Source organism: Phyllobates terribilis, unplaced genomic scaffold, assembly GCF_046119375.1.
Source record: "Phyllobates terribilis strain yellow unplaced genomic scaffold, ASM4611937v1 Scaffold_3__8_contigs__length_932513732, whole genome shotgun sequence".
NCBI lineage: Eukaryota > Metazoa > Chordata > Amphibia > Anura > Dendrobatidae > Phyllobates > Phyllobates terribilis.
This window is the reverse complement of record NW_027362763.1, coordinates 113,170,493-113,192,611: the sequence shown is the minus strand read 5'-3', so window position 1 is coordinate 113,192,611 and position 22,119 is coordinate 113,170,493.

Below are 22,119 nucleotides of genomic sequence, written 5' to 3'. Positions count from 1 at the left end.
ATGTCTACTTTACATCAGCACAATTTTGGAACCACATTTTTTTTTTTTAGGGAGCTATAAGGGTTAAAAGTTGACCAGCGATTTCTCATTTTTACAACAAAATTTACAAAAACACTTTTTTAGAGACCCCATCACATCTGGCGTGACTTTGAGGGGCCTTTATGATAGAAAATACCCAAAAGTGACACCATTGTAAAAACTGTAGCCCCCAAGGTGCTCAAAACCACATTCAAGAAGTTTATTAACCCTTCAGATGCTTCACAGTAATTTTTGGAATGTGGAAGAAAAAAATGAACATTTAACTTTTTTCACAAAAATGTTACTTTAGACCGCAATTTTTTTTATTTTAGACTTTTTGAATGTAAAATTTGCTTGAAAAATTAGTGGACACCATGTTGCGTTTGGGGAGCACCCGATGTGCCTAAACAGTGGAAACCCCCCACAAGTGACACCATTTTGGAAACTAGACCCCTCAGGGAACTTATCTAGGTGTGTGGTGAGCACCTTGAACCCCCAGGTGCTTCACAGAAGTTTATATCATGGAGCTGTAAAAATAACATTTTCACATTTTTCCAACAAAAATGTTTTGCAGACCCCAATTTTGCATTTTCATAAGGGTAACAGGAGAAATTGCACCACGCGATTTGTTGTGCAATTTTTCCTGAGTAAGCCGATACCCCATATGTGGGGAAAAAACACTGTTTGGGCACAAGGCAGGGTTCGGAAGAGAAGGAACGCCATTTGACTTTTTGAATGTAAAATTTGCTTGAATTAGTGGACGCTATGTTGCGTTTGGGGAGCCCCTGATGTGCCTAAATAGTGGAAACCCCCCCCCACCAAGTGACTCCATTTTGGAAACTACACCCCTGAAGGATTTTATCAAGGGGTATAGTGAATATTTTGAACCCAGAGGTACGACACAGAATTTGATAACATTAGGTCATCATATTGAATAAGTTGTCATTAGTCTTGAGTGCAAGTGCTCGCCACTTGAGTTTGCATCGGGTACTCAGGTATGGACCATGTATGGCGGGCGCTCAAGTGACATGCTCGAGTCCCCGCCCGCATGTTTCATGGTTGTTAGTCACCCAAATAAAAACATGTGGGGATCGCTTGTGCATGACAGGCAGTCCCAGCAAGGTTTTTTTGGCTGTATAACAGCTGCAAAACATTTGAGGCGGAGACTTGAGCATGTCACTCGAGCACCCGCTATACTCGGTGCATACCCGAGCACCCGATGCAAACTCAAGTACCGAGCTCTTGTGCGCAACATTAGTCGCCATTTAGATGGTATTTTTTTCTTTACTTCTGAAAACATCCCAACCCCAACCCTAATACAACCACAACCCTAGCCCAAACGCAACCTTAGCTCAACCCTAACCCTAGCCCAACCCTAACTCAACCCTAACCCTTGCCCAACCCTAACCCAATCCTAGCCTAACCATAGCACAACCCTAACCCTAGCCCTAGTACAACCCTAACCCTAGCACAACCCTACCCATAGCTCAATGCTACCCCTAGCCCAACACTAACCCTAGCTCAACCCTACCCCTAGCCCCACCCTAGCTCAACCCTCACCCTAGCCCAACCCTAACCCTAACCCTAGCCCAACCCAAACCCTAGCACAACCCTAACCCTAGCCCAACCCTAACCCTAGCACAACACTAACCCTAACCCTAGCACAACCCTATCCCTAACCCTAAAGTTTATTTTTTACGCCATTCCTCGTGCGGTATAAGTGATTAGACAACTTTATTTTTCGGGTCGGTGCAATTACAGGGATACTAGATTCATATCAAGTTTTTATGATTGAGAGCTGTCACACACTAAAAAAACCCTTTTTTTTGCAAAGACTAGTTTTTGCATTGCAATTTTTTGAGAGCTATAATTTTTCCATATTTCGTTCGACAGAGTCATGTGATTTTTTTTTTTTTTTTTTGTGGGACAAGTTGATGTTTTTATTGGTACCATTTTTGGGCACATTACATTTTTTGATTGCTTTCTATTCCGATTTTTAGAAGGCAGAATAAATAAAAACCAACAATTCACGAACTGTTTTTTGGTGTTTTTTTTATGCCGTTCTATGTGTCGTCAAATTGATAAGGAAGCTTTATTCTTCGGGTCAGTACGTTTACAGCGGTACCACAGTTATATTTTTTTTCACGTTATGGCACTTTTACTCAATGAAAACTATTTTATAGAAAAAAGAATTGTTTATGCATCGCTAGAGAGCTATAAATGTTTTATTTTTCTGCCGTTGGAGCTGTATGGTGGCTTGTTTTTTGCGGGATAAGATGACGTTTTCAGCGGTACCATTTTTATTTACATTCGTCTTTTTGATCGCGTTTTATTCCATTTTTTGTTTGCTGGTATAATGATAAAGCATCGTTTTATGTTTTGTTTTTTATTTTTTTACCCTGTTCACTAAAGGGGTTAACTTCATCACCATCCCTGTGCTATGCAGCCTGTCAGCGCTGCACAGGGAAAAGTTACTTTGGTCACGCTTGGCGCATGACCAAAGCAACTTCCTGCCTTCTGATGACCCGGATGTTGTCATGATGACATCTGGTCACCATGACAACATCTGGGACCGGACTCAGACGCTGCGGGATGCCGGTAGAGAAGGTAAGTATCGCGCTAACCTCCTCTTGCCACCAGAATGCTGCGATCGATTTCAATCACAGCATTTCGGGGGTTAATGTGCAGGGAGCGATGCGGGACCGTTCCTTGCACATAGCACCGGGTGTCAGCTGTGACAATCAGGTGGATGACTTGATATCACGACCTCCCCAGGAAAAAGACAATAGGCTCTAGCTACAGAGACCTTCAAACTCTCTGTGTCACTCCCCCTACTGCACCCCTGGTGGAGCCCAAGTCTCCATCCATGTTATTTCCCAGCTAAGAGCTCCCAAAACTAAAATGGGCCATACGTTCTTACTGGACAGTCCTAGGGAGCCCGTTCTGGTGTCATTGGACCCAGCCCGGCCCCTGCTAAGCATGGATGCTAAACATCAGAGTCCTAGGGGCCCCTGCAAGGCTGTGCTGGGTATCTCCTTTCCTTACGCTGGACTATGTTTAAATCTAGGGTTACAATCCGCATCCCCTCAGGTCTATTTTGTGTATCACTGAGATGAATCTTTTCCCCATAACTCGCTGTTGAATTATGTTTCTTGAATAGGCACATGGCGTCAGGGGAAGGGACATCCTGTGTAGCTTGCAGCTGCTGTGAGAATTATCACTCTTCGCTTCTTCAGCTCCTTCCTTTGCAAGCTGCAGTGTCAAATTTTCATATGTAGAGCTTCGTAAAACCCGCCTGCCAGTGCACAGTGATCGACAGGGGATTACCTTGAATATCTTCACACCATTGTTCCCTGTAAAAAACAGAAAATAAATAAGCTAATTTATACTCACCTAACACCTAATCCCAGAAGCCACTGTCAACTGTAAAACAGCAAAAATAAAAAACAATCATATCCCTCACCTATCCAAAGTGATGAAATAATCCATAGTGTCTTACGATGATCTAGATGACTTATCCTAGTATAATTTTCAAACGGTGCCACTCCATAATGTACACATACTACAATGTGAAGAGTGGCAACTATTGACCGTATAATGGCAAAATCGCAAGATAAACATAAACAACCGAAGCAACCACGATCAAAGGCCGATCTACATCATAAAAAATTGTTTTATTGAATATTCAATTTTGTTAAAAATTATCACATGCAGATAATTGGTGCAAAAAATGGTGCAAAACAACATACAGTGTGTAAAAAAATTCCACCGCTATATGGGACACGCAGGACCCAAATTGTACAGCCTAGTAGATATTAAGTGATCATCCAAGTAGCATAGTATTTATACACAGGCCAATGTGACCCGATTAGTAAAAAGGCTCATATAGTCAAAGGTTGTTAGGTCAGAGAAACAGACAATGTTAATACATTCCTCAAAATAATATTACGGGTATAATGAGCCACCATATATATATTTACATGTGTATAACAACAGTATATATATGTGTCAACAGTATATAGACATACAATATATTGTACATGACAACAGGCTCACACTGACACAAGTAATGTGTAGCAATCAGCTGCCGTGAGAGAGTTCACAGGAGTTCATCAGCTGATGAAACCCGGTAACCTCACTTACGGCACCGCCGCTGCGTGAGAACTGTCTCACGCCGTAGCGGTGCCGTAAGTGAGATCACTGGAGCTCATCAGCTGATGAACTCCTGTGAACTCTTTCACGGCAGCTCAGCGCTATACACTGCAGGAGTGATTACACAGCGGCGTCTGCTCTGTAACAGCAGGCATAGGCTGATGGGAGTAGTACTCTCATCAGCTGATGCCTGTGACCCGTGGTAAGCTTTTTACGACTGGTCACAGTCACAGCTGCGGGCTCACACTGTCATCTGACAGAGTGAGCCCGTAGTTCTAACCAATCAGAGCCCCTTTTTCCCACGCTGTCATCTGCGTGGGAAACCATGGATGTTCGGGGGCCCCATTCATATGAATGGGGTCCGTGTTCCGGGTCAGGTACTGTTCTGGTAACCGAACCAAACTTTTAATAGATATTCGGATATTCACGGGTCCGCCCATCACTAGTAAATAATCCTACCAAGTTATGACCACATAATGCCACCACATAATGCTAAAATAATGCCACCATACTGATCATTACCATCATGACTGTACTAAGACCAATATTACAATCAATACCACAATATGAGACAATAATCAATAAATACAGCCAGATCATAACAACATATCACCAACATGTACTGTAGTGATAATATACCATACTGATTATTAACAGTATAAACACTGATATTATCACTGTGCAGCAACCATGTAGTGGTATAATTGTATATATCAATTCCAGTGCTCTGCATACTATATACAGTACAGACCAAAAGTTTGGACACACCTTCTCATTTAAAGATTTTTCTGTATTTTCATGACTATGAAAATTGTACATTCACACTGAAGGCATCAAAACTATGAATTAACACATGTGAAATTATATACTTAACAAAAAGGTGTGAAACAACTGAAAATATGTCTTATATTTTACGTTCTTCAAAGTAGCCACCTTTTGCTTTGATGACTGCTTTGCACACTTGTCATTCTCTTGATGAACTTCAAGAGGTAGTCAACGGAAATGTTTTTCACTTCACAGGTGTGCCCTGTCAGGTTTAATAAGTGGGATTTCTTGCCTTATAAATGGGGTTAGGACCATCAGTTGTGCTGTGCAGATACACAGATGATAGTCTTACTGAATAGACTGTTAGAATTTGTATTATGGCAAGAAAAAAGTAGCTAAGTAAAGAAAAACGAGTGGCCATCATTACTTTAAGAAATGAAGGTCTGTCAGTCCGAAAAATTGGGCAAACTTTGAAAGCGTCCCCAAGTACAGTTGTAAAAACCATCAAGCGCTACAAAGTAACTGGCTCACCAAAAGTACCACCCCAGGAAAGGAAGACCAAGAGTCACCTCTGCTTCTGAGGATAAGTTTATCCGAGTCACCAGCCTCAGAAATCGCAGGTTAACAGCAGCTCAGATTAGAGCCCAGGTCAATGCCACACAGAGTTCTAGAAGCAAACACATCTCTACAACAACTGTGTTAATTCATAGCTTTGATGTCTTCAGTGTGAATGTACAATTTTCAAAGTCATGAAAATACAGAAAAATCTTTAAATGAGAAGGTGTGTCCAAACTTTTGGTCTGTACTGTATGTGCATAGTGTGCTGGTAATTGTACAAATATATGTATATTAAGTCATCTACCATCTCTCTGATCATAGTTGTTCACTTTCCCTTTTCTTTTTCATTCAGCCCACACCACCATAACCACTTCTTCCATCCATGACTTGTCTCTGCAAAATGTAATTCACGTCTCCTCATCGCGTCTGCTGTATGGAGAGTCAGGGTGTTGGAGACCGGAGCAGCACACCCGGGGAACAGGAGCGAGATGAGTATGTTTTTTCTGCATGTATATATGAGTCTATGTGGGGGCTCACACTGTATATACAAAGGCTACGTGGTGGCTCAAACTTTATTTAGGAGGCTATGTGGAGCTCACACTGTATACAGGAGTCTATGTCCGGCCTCATACTGTATATAGGAGGCTATGAGGGTGCTCACAGTATATATAGGAGGCTATGATGGGGCTCACAATGTATATAGGAGACTATGTGGGGGGCTTATGCTGTATATGGGAAAATATGTGGGGGCTTATACTGCATATAGGAGGCTATATGGGGGCTTATACTGTATTTAGGAGGCTATGTGGGGGCTCATACTGTATAAAGGGACTATGTGGGGCTCATACTGTTTATATAGGGCAGCATGGGGGTTCATACTGTATATAGGTTACCTAGGGCTCATACTGTATATAGGGAGGCTATGTGTGGGCACATACTGTATACAGTATATGGGGTTATCTGGGGTTCATACTGTATATAGAGTGGCTAAGTGAGGGCTCATACTGTTATAGGAGGATATGTGAGGCTCAACCTCTATATAGAGAGGCTATGTGGGGGCTCACACTGTTTATAGGGGGCCATATGGGGGCTCATACTGGATATAGGAAGCTATGTGAGGGTCATACTGTTTATAGGGTCCATGTGGGGGCTCATACTGTTTATAGGGGGCTATGTGGGGGCTCATCATGTAAATAGGAGGCTATATGAGGGCTCATATTGTATGTAGAAAGTCTATGTGGAGGCTCATACTGTATATAGGGGACTATATGGGGACTCACACTGTATATAGAGCGGCTATGTTGGTCTTATATATTATATGTAGGGGGCTGTGTGGGGCTCATACTGTATATAGGGGCAGTTTTCAGGCTTATACGGTAAATAGGGGAATGTCAGCATACCCCGTAAGGTTCGAGTTCGGTTCGTCGAACGCCCATATGTTCGCCGAACTGTTCGTCGAACTGTTCATGGAACACCATCGAACACCGTTAAAACCAATGGCAGGCAAACAAAAACACATAGAAACACATAGAAAACACATAGAAAACACTTCAAAGGTGTCCAAAAGCTGACAAACTGCTCAGATGACACAACTAACACATGGAAAAGTGACAAGTACATATAGTCATGCAAAAAGAAAAGAGGTTGAGGAGTAAAAGGAGGGGGAGACACAGATATAGGCATGTAATGCCCTTCTAAAACCAAAAAAGTGTGAAGCTGACACAGCCAGTCCGTTCTTGCCCATGCGACCTCCGTGTCGCCGGGTTTGTGCCAGAGCTGCGGTGGACCCTGATGGCCAGCCCCCTTCTCCCAATACTGGTGCCTGTCCGCTGGTGGGTCGAGCGAGCCCCCCTGCGGTGGAGGCAGGTCTAAGCTTTTTAATTTAAATTGTCTCTCTAATTTGAATGAGTACACTATAAATCCTTTTACAAGGATCTATTGGAGGGCAAGTCTGATGCCAGCAGCCGCGGGAATTACAGCTCCAGTAGCGTCCACTAAAGCTGCTGCAGTTAAAATGCTTTTATAAGGATAGAGCTTGGCGGTCCACTTCAAGGCGTCCTACCGCCAGTCCCAGCCCCTGTGGCTTGGGGTGCCTCCCGATGCTCTTCACTGAGTGTCCCGAGGGCCCGAAGCATTTGCTTTGAAAAAATTAAGTGTCCAAACTACAGGTGGTGTAGCTTGCTTAACAGCCGGAATAATCCGCTGACTAGCAGACACTGCTACTAGGCACAAAGTATTTCCTGGGCTAGATGCAGTTAAAATTTTGTAATTAGATACTCTCATTAGATGCTGAGAAAGCATTCCATAGAGTCTCCTGGCACGCCATATATTATTCTCTTAAAAAGCTTGGGGTAGGGGTCTAGGGGACCCTTTTATAGCCCAAATCACGGCCCTGTATAGCAATACGTCACCTAGGCTGAAGATAAATGGAACATTTTCATCACCTTTCATAATCACCAATGGGACAAGGCAGGGATGTCCTCTGTCCCCTCTCTTATACATCCTAGTGACGGAGCACCTGCTCTCATCAATTCGCCATAACCCCAATATTAGGTGGATTGAGGTGGGAGGCACCGAGTACAAATGCTCTACATTTTCTGATGATGTCCTAGTATATATCACTCAATCACATATATCCATCCCTGCTGTTATGACTGAAATAGATCACTTTGTTACATGGTCCAATTTTAAAATCAATGCAGCGAAGTCTGAGGCCCTCGATGTCTCCCTCCCCAAATCCATACAGGATTCCATCCAGTCCAACTTTCCCTTTGCCTGGCCCTCACAGGGTATCAAATACTTAGGAATTCCTATTCATAGAGACCTCTCCCATCTATGTTATCTTAATTTTGGGCCCTTTATTGAACAACTCCATACAGACCATGTTTGGCAAGTTAGAACTGTAAGATTCACTACGTGAACCACTGGAGCTTTGTGGAAAAGCACATGTACACTGTGTTCCAAATTATTATGCAAAAAGTGTTTAGGAGTGATAAGGTAAGAATTTTTTTGTTTGTCAGTTAAACTCATTGATGGTGATGTGTGTCAGGGCTCTTTATATCACTGTAAGCAATTGCAGACACCTGTGCTAATTAGTTTGGCAGGTGTGTCCAATGAAAGGCAAGACTACTTAAGAAGGCTGTCCCACATTATTAAGCAGCCTACATTTTCTGCCAAAATGGGAAAGAAAAAGGATGTGTCGGCTGCTGAGAAGCAACAAATTGTGGAGTGTTTAGGTCAAGGCATGACTACATTCAACATTGCCAAGACACTTCATCGTGATCATTGCACAATCAAGAAGTATGTAGCTGATTCACAGTACACACGTGTGCGTGCTGATAAGGGAAAATTGAGGACTCTTTCCTACAGGCAATTACGTCAGGTTAAAAGAGCAGCGGCAAAAAAGCCTTGTCATAGCAGCAGACAAGTTTTTGAAGCTGCTGGTGCCTCCAAAGTCCCCCGAACAACAAGATGCAGGGCCCTTCAGAGGTTTGCAGCTGTGCATAAGCCATCCTGTTGACCTCCTCTATCCACTGTACACAAGCAGAAACAGCTCCAGTGGGCCAAACAATACATGAAGACTGACTTCAAAACTGTTTTATTCACCGATGAGTGCTGTGCAACGCTCGATAGTCCAGATGGATGGAGTGGAGGATGGCTGGTTGATGGACACCCCATGCAAACATGGCTACGGCGCCAACAAGGAGGAGGTGGAGTAATGTTTTGGGCTGGAATCATGGGGAGAGAGATTGTTGGCCCCTTTAGGATCCCTGAAGGGGTAAAGATGAACTCCATGATGTATGTGGAGTTTCTCAAACAGCACTTCCTGCCATGGTTCAAGAAGAAGAACCATGTATTCCACAGCAAGATCATTTTCATGCATGATAATGCACCGTCTCATGATGCACATAACACATCTGCATCTCTGGCTGATATGGGCATAAAAGGGGACAAACTTATGGTGTGACCTCCATGCTCCCCTGACCTCAAACCCATTGAGAACCTCTGGAACATCATCAAAAGGAGTGTCTATGATGGCGGGAGGCAGTTCACATCTAAGCAACAGCTCTGGGAGGGTATTCTGTTCTCATGCAAAACAATTGAAGCAGAAACCATCCAAAACCTGACAAATTCAATAGACGAGACAGTTCAGAAGCTCCTTTCGAACAAGGGGTCCTATGTGCAAATGTAACATCACCTAGAATAAAGCTTTGAGTTGAAAACTGTTTGATTTAAGTTTCTAATAACCTGCTAATGCTTATAATTTCAAAAATGACCATTTTTTTGTTCTTTATTAAAATGAAAAGGTTGATCGAAGAGTGTGGGGGATCTAAGAGTGTGGCAACCCAGTAGTCAGGATTATTTCGAATTCTGACAATCTGAGGGTCATGTTGCAGGTAGTGCAGCAAGAAGGCACCCATGTGTCTTGCGCATCTAGGAGCCCCAAAATTATTTTCCGGGCTAGATGCAGCTAAAAATTATTATTAATTTGAAAGCTGGTGGAGCTTAGTATAGATGGCCTAATAGAATCAGTATTGCAAACTGCTATAAGGCCAAAATTATTTTACAGGGAAGATAGAGATAAACATGATTAGTAATAATTTGAAATCTGGTGGAGCTTAGTATAGATGGCCTAATAGAATCAGTACTCCACACTGCTACTATGCCCAAAATTATTTTCCAGGCAAGATACAGATAAATATGATAATTAATTTGAAAGCTTTAAACGGTTGGTGAGGTGATTTTACCAAATCCTCAAGCTTTTACTCTCCCCAGGATGACACAGGGCTAGAAAAGTCCTTGCTGATGCATGATGTGTTCATCTTTATGAACCTGAGTCTGTCTACATTGTCAGCGGACAGCCGCGTGCGCTTATCTGTCAGCACAACACCAGCAGCGCTGAACACACGTTCAGAGAGAACAAAAATTATTATTAATTTGAAATCTGGTGGAGCTTAGTATAGATGGCCTAATAGAATCAGTACTGCAAACTGCTACAAGGCCAAAATTATTTTACAGGCAAGATACAGATAAACATGATTAGTAATAATTTGAAATCTGGTGAGCTTAGTATAGATGGCCTAATAGAATCAGTACTGCAAACTGCTACAAGGCCAAAATTATTTTACAAGCAAGATGCAGATAAACATGATTATTAATAACACTGGTGTACAAAAAAAAAAAAAAAAATTCTGGCATGGACTTTAAGAACAGTTTTAGACTAATTTGAGGGTGCTGAATTCAAATCTGATCTTATAATTTCTCTATCACATCACGTTTTTGCGCTATAGGTATATAGCCCATTTTCAATAATTCCAAGAAAAATATAAGTAGTGTATGAAAAGTGCCGTTTTATACGGTTCACTAAGGTAAATTTAGTTTTCATTTAGTCTCCCAATAAATGTGAGAATATCTTTGTTTTCTTTGAACATGCATAATTCCCATTTGTTATGATAATAAAGTAAAAAAACAGTTTTCAAACACCCTTGTTTTCTGTGCTACTGGGACAGTAGAGCTACAGCAGAGCATTGGGTAAAAACTGAATGGCCTCAGCGACAGAGTTTGGCACCTGGCGATAAGAATGTCATCCATGATTCACTAGTGGAAAGGAAGAACATTGTCTTTCCTCCCTTGCACATAAAACTTGGATTGATGAAGCAGTTCGTCAAAGCTCTCAATCACAGTGGAGAATGCTTTAACTATATATATGTTCAACTTTTCCAGGTCTTAGTGAAGAGAAGAAAAAGGCTGGAATATTGTATAATAAGAACACTTATGAGAGACCCAAACTTTATCACATCAATGAATGAGACAGAAGAAAGAGCTCGGAATGCATTTTGTAATGTGGTGCAGAATTTTCTAGGGAATAAGAAAGCAGACAACTATGAAGAGATTGTGGAAGAGCTACTAATTAGTCTGCAAAATCTTGGATGTAGAATGAGTACCAAGATTCACTATTTAAACAGCCATTTGGACTTTTTTCCAGAGAATCTTGGGGATGTGAGCGAGGAACAAGGGGAGCGTTTTCATCAGGACATTAAAACAATGGAAGAACGGTATCAAGGCCGGTGGGACTCACATATGATGGTTGACTATTGCTGGAGCTTGATGAGAGACAAACCAGAAGTTGTACATCACAGATCAGCCAAGAAAAGAAAGTTCAAATAACTGCCATTTGCCATTCATCTGTGTGCCATATATATGTGTTTTTATATTTTGTAGTTTAATTTTGTAAGTATATTTGATTTGCTGTACACAGACTTTGTAATTTGTTATTCCTTGATTAAAAATATACAAAATGTAGTAACGAAAATCATGAGGTTTTTATCAAAAAACATTCGATAGGATTAATTTCCATCAAAAATATCTCGAAATCCTGATGTGATAGCCAAAAACGGAGTTCGTATTAGTAATCAGCAGCCAAAATTGACTTAAAATATGTTTTAAAACCTTTTGACAGAAAAACTGCATTGACCAGTGTAATTTTAAATCTGGTGGAGCTTAGTATAGATGGCCTAATAGAATCAGTACTGCACAGTGCTACAAGGCCAAAATTATTATACAGGCAAGATACAGATAAACATGATTAGTAATTTGAAATCTGGTGGAGTTTAGTATAGATGGCCTAATAGAATCAGTACTGCACAGTGCTACAAGGCCAAAATTATTATACAGGCAAGATACAGATAAACATGATTAGTAATTTGAAAGCTTAAAACGGTTGGTGAGGTGATATTAACAAATCATCAAGCTTTTACTCTCCCCAGGATGACACAGGGGTAGAAAAGTCCTTTCGGATCCATGATTTGTACATCTTTATGAACATGAATCTGTCTACATTATCAGTGGAGAGCCGCGTGCGCTTATCTGTCAGCACACCACCAGCAGCGCTGAACACACGTTCAGACAGAACGCTGGCTGCGGGGCATGACAAGATCTCCAAGGCATAAGTGGTGAGCTCCGGCCATTTATCCAGATTGGAAGCCCAAAAAGAGCAAGGGTCCAGTGACACAGTCATGGCTTCAATGTTTACTTGGAGATACTCCTGTACCATCGTCTCTAGCAGTTGACTATGTGTCAGACTTCTTGTCTCCTGTGGCCTTGCAAAGGATGGGCTAAAAAAGTGGTGAAATGATTCCGCAAAATTGATGTTACCAGCAGATACTGTGTTTCTGTTACGGTTTGAGTGCTGAACACTCGACGGTCCCACAGTTGGCAAGTTGGAACTGTGAGATTCACTACGTGCACCACTGGTGTTTTGTGGAAAAGCACATGTAAGATTCTGCAACAGTCTCTGCTGATACTCCTGCATGCGTGCATCCCTTTCTATGGCAGGAATAATTTCTGCAAATTTACTTTTGTACCGGGGATCTAACAGTGTGGCAACCCAGTAGTCAGGATTATTTCTAATTCTCACAATTCGAGGGTCATGTTGCAGGTAGTGCAGCAAGAAGGCACTCATGTGTCTTGCGCATCCAGGAGCACCAAGTCCCTGTTGTGTTGGTGGCGAGGTAACAATCATGCTTCCTTCCTCTGCCCTCTCTCCCCAACCTCGCACAACAGAAATGTGATCAAGGTCTCCCTCATCTGATGAGTCTTCCATCAGTTCGTCCTCCACTTCTTCCTGGGCTCCTGCACATTTCTCACTAGTTTGGCTGCTACCATGCGCCCTGCTAAAACCATCTCCCCCACCCTCACATGCCTGCCGCCTTGGTGCTGCCGACCGTCTGGACTTTGCAGATGTTAGCCCTTCCGCATACAACTCCTCCTCCTCTACTTCCTCCACCTCCTCTTGTGCCACCACCTGACTCCGAATTCTGTTTAACATGTGCTCCAGCATGTGAATCACCGGAATAGTCATGCTGATAATGGCATCGTCAGCACTAAACATCTTCGTCGCCATTTCAAAACTGTGCAGAAGGATGCATAGGTCCCTGATCTGAGACCACTCCTCCAGCGTGATTTGCCCCACCTCTGGATCCCGTTGGCCCAGGCTATACGTCAGAACATATTGCACCAGGGCTTGTCGGTGCTGCCACAGTCGCTGCAACATGTGCAGAGTTGAATTCCACCGGGTAGGCACATCGCGTTTTAGCCTGTGAAGTGGCAGGCTCAACGACTTCTGTAGAGATGTAAGTCGCTGAGCTGAGGGATGCGAACGGCGGAAGTGAGCACACAGCGACCGTGCCCTCTGCAGAAGGCTATCTAGTCCAGGATAGTGGCCTAAAAATTGCTGGACACCAGGTTCAACAAGTGAGCCATACAAGGCACGTGTGTGACATTGCCCCGGCGAAGGGCCGCACTGAGGTTTGCAGCATTGTCGCACACGGCCTTCCCTGGTTTCAGGTCCAGTGGAGACAACCATTCATGAAACTGGTTCTCCAGAGCTGACCACAACTCCTCAGCTGTGTGACTCACATTTCCCAGACATTTCAAAGTAAAAACCGCCTGATGACGTTGAGCCCTGCTGCCAGCATAGTAAGGAGCTGTACAGGATCCCTTCTGCGCAGTTAGAAAGCTTGTGGCATGACCAGACAGGCTTTGGGTGCAGGTGGAGGACCGAGAGGAGGTTGAGGAGGCAGAAGCAGTGGAGGAACTTCGAGATAAAGAGGATTGACGCACAACTCGTGGGGACGGCAAGACTTGGACAGAAGCCCCTTGTCCTGCTGTCACCATAGTTACCCAGTACCCAGTCAGCGACATGTAACGCCCCTGTCCATGCCTACTCGTCCAAGTGTCTGTGGTGAAATGCACCCTGTCACACACAGAGTTTCTCAAAGAAGCGGTGATGTTGTGTGCGACATGCTGGTGGAGTGCAGGCACACCTTTCTTTGAGAAGTAGTGCCGACTGGGCATCTGGTACTGGGGCACTGTGACGGGACAAAAGGTCTCGAAAATCCTCTGTGTCCACCAGGCGGAAAGGCAGCATTTATGTAGCCAAGAGCTTGCAGATGGTGAAATTCAACCTCTTAGCTTTCTCATGGCTAGGAGGAAATGGTCTTTTACTTGTCCATGTGAAGCCCAGCTGTGCTTGGCATCACAGACCCAGAAGGGTGTATTGAAGGACTCCTCCACAAGAGGCCCCCATAACCATTCACACATCTGCACCTTCCACCTCAGACCACCAGAGGGAGCTCCTTAGGGAGATATATAAGGGAAGGTGGGGCCAGGCAGCCGTTAGTCTGTCAGAGTCTGGTTTAGCAGTGAGTTCAGTGCAGTCTGAGACGTGTTACCTCAGAGGACAAAAGCCTGTTCCAGCTCCTGCATTCTACCCTGCAGTGGAGCTTATCCAGATCAAGACTCGGTGTAGCTCAGTGAGGTGAGCTGTAGGTGTGCCGGCGCCATAAGATCGGTGAACCGCGGCACGCTGCCGTTTGTGTGAGTAGCCTATCGAGGGCTCGAGTAGGCCGAAGGCAAAGGAGTAGAGAGTTAGTTCATAGGGGAGCAGAGGAGCTTAGCTGGCTCACCCCGAGAAGAAGAATTTACCGGACACCGGGTCCGAAGCTTGCCGGGAACTCCACGACCCAGCAAGATAAACCGGAATGCCTGGAGAACTACAGGTCCCAGGATCGCTAAAGTGCTGATACGTACCAGAACCAGGAGACACATAGGCCCCGTAGGTCGGGAGCGTGCACTCCAAGAGAAGGCCCTACCACAAGGTCAGCCAGCGCAGGACAGAGACAAAGTTAGGCCTAGCTCCAGGCAGGTCAGAAACTTATTATGCAGAAGCCAGAACCAGGAGGCCCAAAACCTGCTCATTGGGGAGGATCTGGACATACACCCTTCACCCTACAGTGCTCCGGGGAGTGCCTGAAATTCCACCAGTAAAAGGTACTGAAGTGACTATCGTGTCCGTCCCTGTTCTTGCTCTGGCCCAGAGTAGTCTCTATATCCTGCATCCCCGTTCCTATACTGCCCTGAGGCCCAGCTCTAACTGTGGAGAGCTATACCATCAAGCTGCCTTATCATCAGCCTCAGTAGACTGCGCAGCGCTGGTGATCCTCACCAGAAACCACAGGTGGCGTCACGAACTCTTTCTTTTATAAACTTTACAAATATCAACCCCTTTTTAGGAGAGACCCCAGGGTACGGGCCCGGGAGCCGACCACCGCGACATCCCTAAAGGCCAGGCCAAAGGCCCGGGTACCGAGTTATCCCCATTCCCCTGGGTGCCACATCCACATCTGAGGGACCGAGGGCTGGCTGTTGTGCTTAGACGGGGTTGAGAAGGGTGTTCCCGGCAAACTGCCGGTCTGTGAGGAAGATGCAGGCGGACATGTTAGGTTGCCTTGATCCAAAGGTGGTGCTATCGATGTCGGAGAGCGCTCAACACCAGCTGGTGTTTCCACCTCCAAATAAAATGATGACCTGACAATCACACTGGCTGTTGCGGGTAAAGAGGTGGCCGGTCTGCGTCCCAAAACAGGTGTGACTGCTGTCCCCCAGTCACAGAGGATGAAGAGGCTGCGGATGCACAAGATGTGGCTGATGGTGGTTGGCCCAGCCGGCTAGGCCGCATTGTAGCACAGTGAGCTTCCCACTGCAACTTATGCTTCATATCCATGTGCCGGTTCATGTATGAAGTACTCAAACTATGTATTTTTTGGCCTCTACTTAGCTTTTTCTGACAAATGTTACAGATAACACGAGTTGGGTCATTCTTATCGATCTGAAAAAATGCCCAAGCTATGCAAGGCTTAGCACCTATGCGACCTGAAGAGCCACTACGACTTGTGGTCAGAGGCAGAGTTGTGTTTGAGGATGCAGTTGTTGACGTGCTTCCAGTACTACGTCTCTGTCCAGGAAGGCGCAACCTGACCTCGTCGTCACTAGCATCCTCCTCCACCTCCTCTGCTGACCTCATCGACTGGCTGACTGTGGGTTGACAGTAAGTGGGATCTCCAACCTCGTCATCATCACCCTGTGTGTTATCACACCAGTCGTCCTCAGAGTCAACCTCTTCCTGCCCTGACAAAAATCTCAAGTTGTCGTTCCAATCAGGTATTTGAGTCTCATCATCGCCTTCCTCATTCTCTCCACCAACAGGAGATACAGTTTGGGAACGAGGGTCTACATTATGGTTGAGGTGGAGGAGAGCCCACTTGAAGGAGCACTTGATATCCGTTGAAGCACCTGCTGTTTTTGTGCCTCATCTGGAATTTGTAGCGATTAGCGTGGCCGTAAGAAAGGGATCTTATCACATTGTCCACTAAAAGAAGTAGACATCTTAGTTTGGCTGGAAGATGGTCTTTCTTCTGCAGATGTTACTGTTGCTTTAACACCTACCCCACGGACACAACCTTTTTTTCCCTTCCCAACACACCTATTCCCCTTTCCACCATCAGCAGGCCTTTTTCCACTCATTTTGGTGGTTAACTAATTGACAACTCTGGAGTTGTTTGCACAAAAAACAATGGATGGGAACCGAGCAGAGCTGAGTGGCCAAACTGTTGTTTTAGCCCAAAAGTATTGGCTGGGTTAGATGCAGTAAAACAATTTTATTACATACACAGGTGGTGGAGCTTAGTATAGATGGACTAATAGAACAAGTCCCACACACTGCTACAAGCCCAAATTTTTTTTCAGAGCTAGATGTAGATAAAAATTATTTTTAATTTGCAACCTGGTGGAGGTTAGTATAGATGGACTAATAGAACAAGTCCCACACACTGCTACAAGCCCAAATTTTTTTTCAGAGCTAGATGCAGCTAAAAATTATTTTTAATTTGCAACCTGGTGGAGGTTAGTATAGATGGACTAATAGAACAAGTCCCATACACTGCTACAAGCCCAAATTTTTTTTCAGAGCTAGATGCAGATAAAAATTATTTTTAATTTGCAACCTGGTGGAGCTTAGTATAGATGGACTAATAGAACAAGTCCCACACACTGCTACAAGCCCAATTTTTTTTTCAGAGCTAGATGCAGATAAAAATTATTTTTAATTTGCAACCTGGTGGTGGTTAGTATACATGGACTAATAGAACAAGTCCCACACACTGCTACAAGCCCAATTTTTTTTTCAGAGCTAGATGCAGATAAAAATTATTTTTAATTTGCAACCTGGTGGAGGTTAGTATAGATGGACTAATAGAATGATGCTATGCCCAAAAGGTTTTACTTGGCTAGGTGCAGTAAAAAAATTTGTATTCTATACACAGGTGGTATAGCTTGCAACACAGATAGGCTACTCCACTGACTAACACACACTGCAAGAGGCCAAAAAGGATTTGCTTAGCTAGATTTAGCCAAATGCTGTGAAAAAAACTTGCACAGCACTGGCACAGACCTGCCTAGCAAAAAGTCCTAGGAAATGCTGTAACCTAGTCCAGAAAAGGACTGCAATTACAAGTAGACCCTACTCCCAACCTATCTATTTAAGAGCACAGACCTGCCTGATAAAAGTCGTAGGAAATGATGTAACCTAGTCCTCAAAAGGACTGCAATCACAACTATCCCCTACTCCCAAGCTATCTGTAGATTTGTGCGAAAATTGGCTTGAAATGAACACTCAAAGTATAGCGCACACAGCAACAGCGGTGCCGTCTAACACGCAGCTGCAGCAGTGAGAAAATGGTGGCTACGTGGAAAATGGCTGGGTCTTATAGGGCAAGGACATGTGACATACACTGCCAATGACACATGCCTTTGCTTGTGTGAAAAAAGCAGTTCGCTCCATGTGTGCGCTGCTGATAGGCTGACAGATTGCATCTCCCCACTGTAAATGGGGGAAAGAGAAAAAAAAATGGAGATCTTCATTATTTCTGCAGAGATCCATCCCCTGCCCCTCCCCCCGCCCCGCTGTACACTCAAACTGCGTATTAACATTAATTTTCAGCATTACTGAGAAAAAATCCAGTTATGATTTTGGTGCACGAACAGTTATGGAACATAACCTCGAACAGCCGGATTTTTTTCAAATTGTTCGTGTTCGCCGAACGGCTCGAACACCGCCCAAAACAGCTCGAATTTGAGATTGGCGAACAGTTCGAGTCGAACACCGCTCATCTCTAGTGATAATATTAATATATTATAATAAATGTAATTAATATGTTGATATGAATATTGAGCAGAATTCATATCTGTCTATTGGTTCGTTCTCCGCAACAGTCATGGTCTCTCATGTGATCTCTTTGGAAAATTAATTGCCCACCCTTGCCTTAGATAGTAATAATGCCCCCTGTGTGCCGATACTGAATAATAATGCCCCCATCTATGCCTGATAATAATAGTGCACATGGGGTTTCTTACAATAATAATATTGCAACTCATGGTATGCAAGGGGCTTATATTAATATGGGGTCTACCAGTAGATACATAGGGGGAGAGGGTTAATAAGAGGCTTTAATACAGAGCCCAGACAGGCTGTACTATAACAGCAGGTGAAAGGGGGAGGTAAGAGGAGGAGCAGGCATTCTGACGCTTAGGCTTGAAGGGGAATAGAGCCTGTAATAACACAGCGGGGCAGGCGGAGGGTTGTGTTTATTAGGAGCTTAGACCCGGCTGCTGCATTCAATGACACTTTACATAAAAATGTGTTCCAGCGATGAGACCGGAGGGGGCGTCAGTGCGCATTGGGAGGCACGCTGCGCTCCAGCGAGAGGTTTCCTCCCCATACAGATACCAGAAGGTCCATGCTTGAAACGCACAGTGGGCTCCAATAGGGGGCGCTGTTTTATGGATCTCATCAAGTATTTATCACATCATAGGTCCAGATTGGTTCCCATAATGGCTAGGCAACAAGACAACAGGGAATATAGGTGTATAGATATATTATAAATATAGAGGATGTATTAATATAGTGTAAATGTACCAGATATAATCGATGCACACACAAAGGAGAATCATTTAACCCTGAATCAATATTCAGTGCAGCCAAGATTAAAAGTATAGATAAAGAAAAGAAGTCCGTCCAAATGGCCGACTATGCCGTATAGAAGAGCGCAGCCACAATTGGCCTACACACTGTATGGTGATAGTCTATGTAATAGGGCCATACTGAATAGTGATCACACTATAACAATAGGCCATTAGATAATAAAATCCATCTAGTCTCTCGTTGAATGATTTTCTTATCCCAGTCGACCAACCTCGCTGGTAAAGGGACCACGTGTATAACGTATGCCCATATAGACGGCTTGGGAGGGAGGGCTGATCCTTCTGACAGATTCCCTTTAATCTTATAAGGAGACGCAGAGGGGCACTATTATTATTATAAGGAGACCCAGAGGGGCACTATTATTATTATAAGGAGACCCAGAGGGGCACTATTATTATTATAAGGAGACCCAGAGGGGCACTATTATTATTATAAGGAGACCCAGAGGGGCACTATTATTATTATAAGGAGACCCAGAGGGGCACTATTATTATTATAAGGAGACCCAGAGGGGCACTATTATTATTATAAGGAGACCCAGAGGGGCACTATTATTATTATAAGGAGACCCAGAGGGGCACTATTATTATTATAAGGAGACCCAGAGGGGCACTATTATTATTATAAGGAGACCCAGAGGGGCACTATTATTATTATAAGGAGACCCAGAGGGGCACTATTATTATTATAGGGAGACCCAGAGGGGCACTATTATTATTATAGGGAGACCCAGAGGGGCACTATTATTATTATAAGGAGACCCAGAGGGGCACTATTATTATTATAGGGAGACCCAGAGGGGCACTATTATTATTATAAGGAGACCCAGAGAGGCACTATTATTATTATTATAAGGAGACCCAGAGGGGCACTATTATTATTATAGGGAGACCCAGAGGGGCACTATTATTATTATAAGGAGACCCAGAGGGGCACTAATATTATTATAAGGAAACCCAGAGGGGCACTCTTATTATTATAAGGATGCCCAAGGGGAACTATTAATGTGATAAAGAGACCTAAATGATCATCCTAATAAATTGGTATCACGGGGAGTAGTAAATTTAGATTTTCTCCAATGGTAGGCAGGGTCATATTTGTAATAGAGACCCTCATCTTTGAAAGTGGGTGTGGGAGAGTAACATGGGCCTGTGTGCGTCCTATGCCAGAGCTGGGCGCAGCCCCTAGTCCGGCCCTGTTCCCTCAGTAAAGATACTTCTTTTAGCCCCTAACACGGTACAAAGATATACATTGTCTTTTAGCCCCGGAATCTGACTTTCTTATTGATACAAAACACTGTAATTTTTATTGTGTGGAACAGATATAAATAATTTATGTAACAACATAATAATACTCTAACTGCTCAGAAGAGTAAAGCGTCCATAGTTCTATCATCCATGTCTGCATATGGTACCGATGCTCAGCCTATATTGTTGCCTCCTTAAGGGATGCTAGGCAACTTCCTTATAAGGTAAGCTGCCCCTTTAAGAGTAGAACACAAGATTCCATTATGACATCACAATTAACCATCACTATTTCTACAAGTGATTACACTCTAGTTGTCACTTTGACTTTCCGGTGTCATTGTTGTCGGTGTGATAAGCCATATAGCTAGTCATATACAGACTGCGCTTGGATTTACTGGAAATGTCTGGAATTCCTCCAGACAGACTTCAGGTGTTAGCACTACTCCAGGGGATTCTTGCCACCTATGACCCTGACTTTGTGCTACCACTACCCGATGGCGTCCTCAGCTTCACTTACCGGCTGGTAATGGAGCTTGTGAGAGATTGCCTGACCAAATACAAACGAGGTCATATAAGCTCAGAATATCTTGAGCATTTACAGAAGAACATATGGACATTAGTACAACAGGTAAATAGCAGACAATCTGCACAAATCATATAGTAATAATGGAAAATAATAATGGAATATAAGTTTAACCTGTACCAAATACCCAGATAAGAATAGCCGGGGAGCAGTAATAGGGCATACAGGCTACATGACAAGGGAGAGGGTGATATCTACAGGGTTATTGGGAGGGTTGTGGAGGTAGGGGGGAATTGGATTGGTTAACCAATTATGGACCACAGAGTTTTCAGTTGTTATGCCTTCATTTTTTCCTCACTTTCTTTCAAGAGCCATAAATTTGTTATTTTTCCATTGACATAGACATGTGAGGGCTTGATTCTTTTGCAGGACAAGTTGTAGCTTTCAGTGGCTCCATTCTATTTACCATACATTGTACTGAAACAAGGGAAAAAAATTCCAAGTGAGATGCAATGGTTCTTTGTGTCGCTATATTCAGGGACCCATAACATTTTAGTTTTCTGTCGATTGGGATGAGTGACGATTTGAGTTTTGCAGTGAACTTTGTGTACATAGAGTGTCATAGAATCATAGATTCTATGGGTGTTTTGATTGTTTATTATTAATGTTTTTAAGTGAAATGAGAAGACAAAAAAAAACCACAAATCCAATTTTTTTTCCTCTTTTCGGTGTTTATTGATCGTATTAATTAATTCCCTATCTTAAAAGATCAGACTTTAACAACCGCATCAATATCAAATATGATCATTAATTTTTTCCTTTCTTTATTTTAAATGGTGAAAAGAGGAGTGATTTGAACTTTTATATTTTTAACATTTTTTTAAATCTTTTCTTCTTTATTTTTAATTTTTTTTTTTCGTTCCCTTAGGGGACTTAATCCTGCAAATCGCTCATACTATATATTGCAATACTACAGT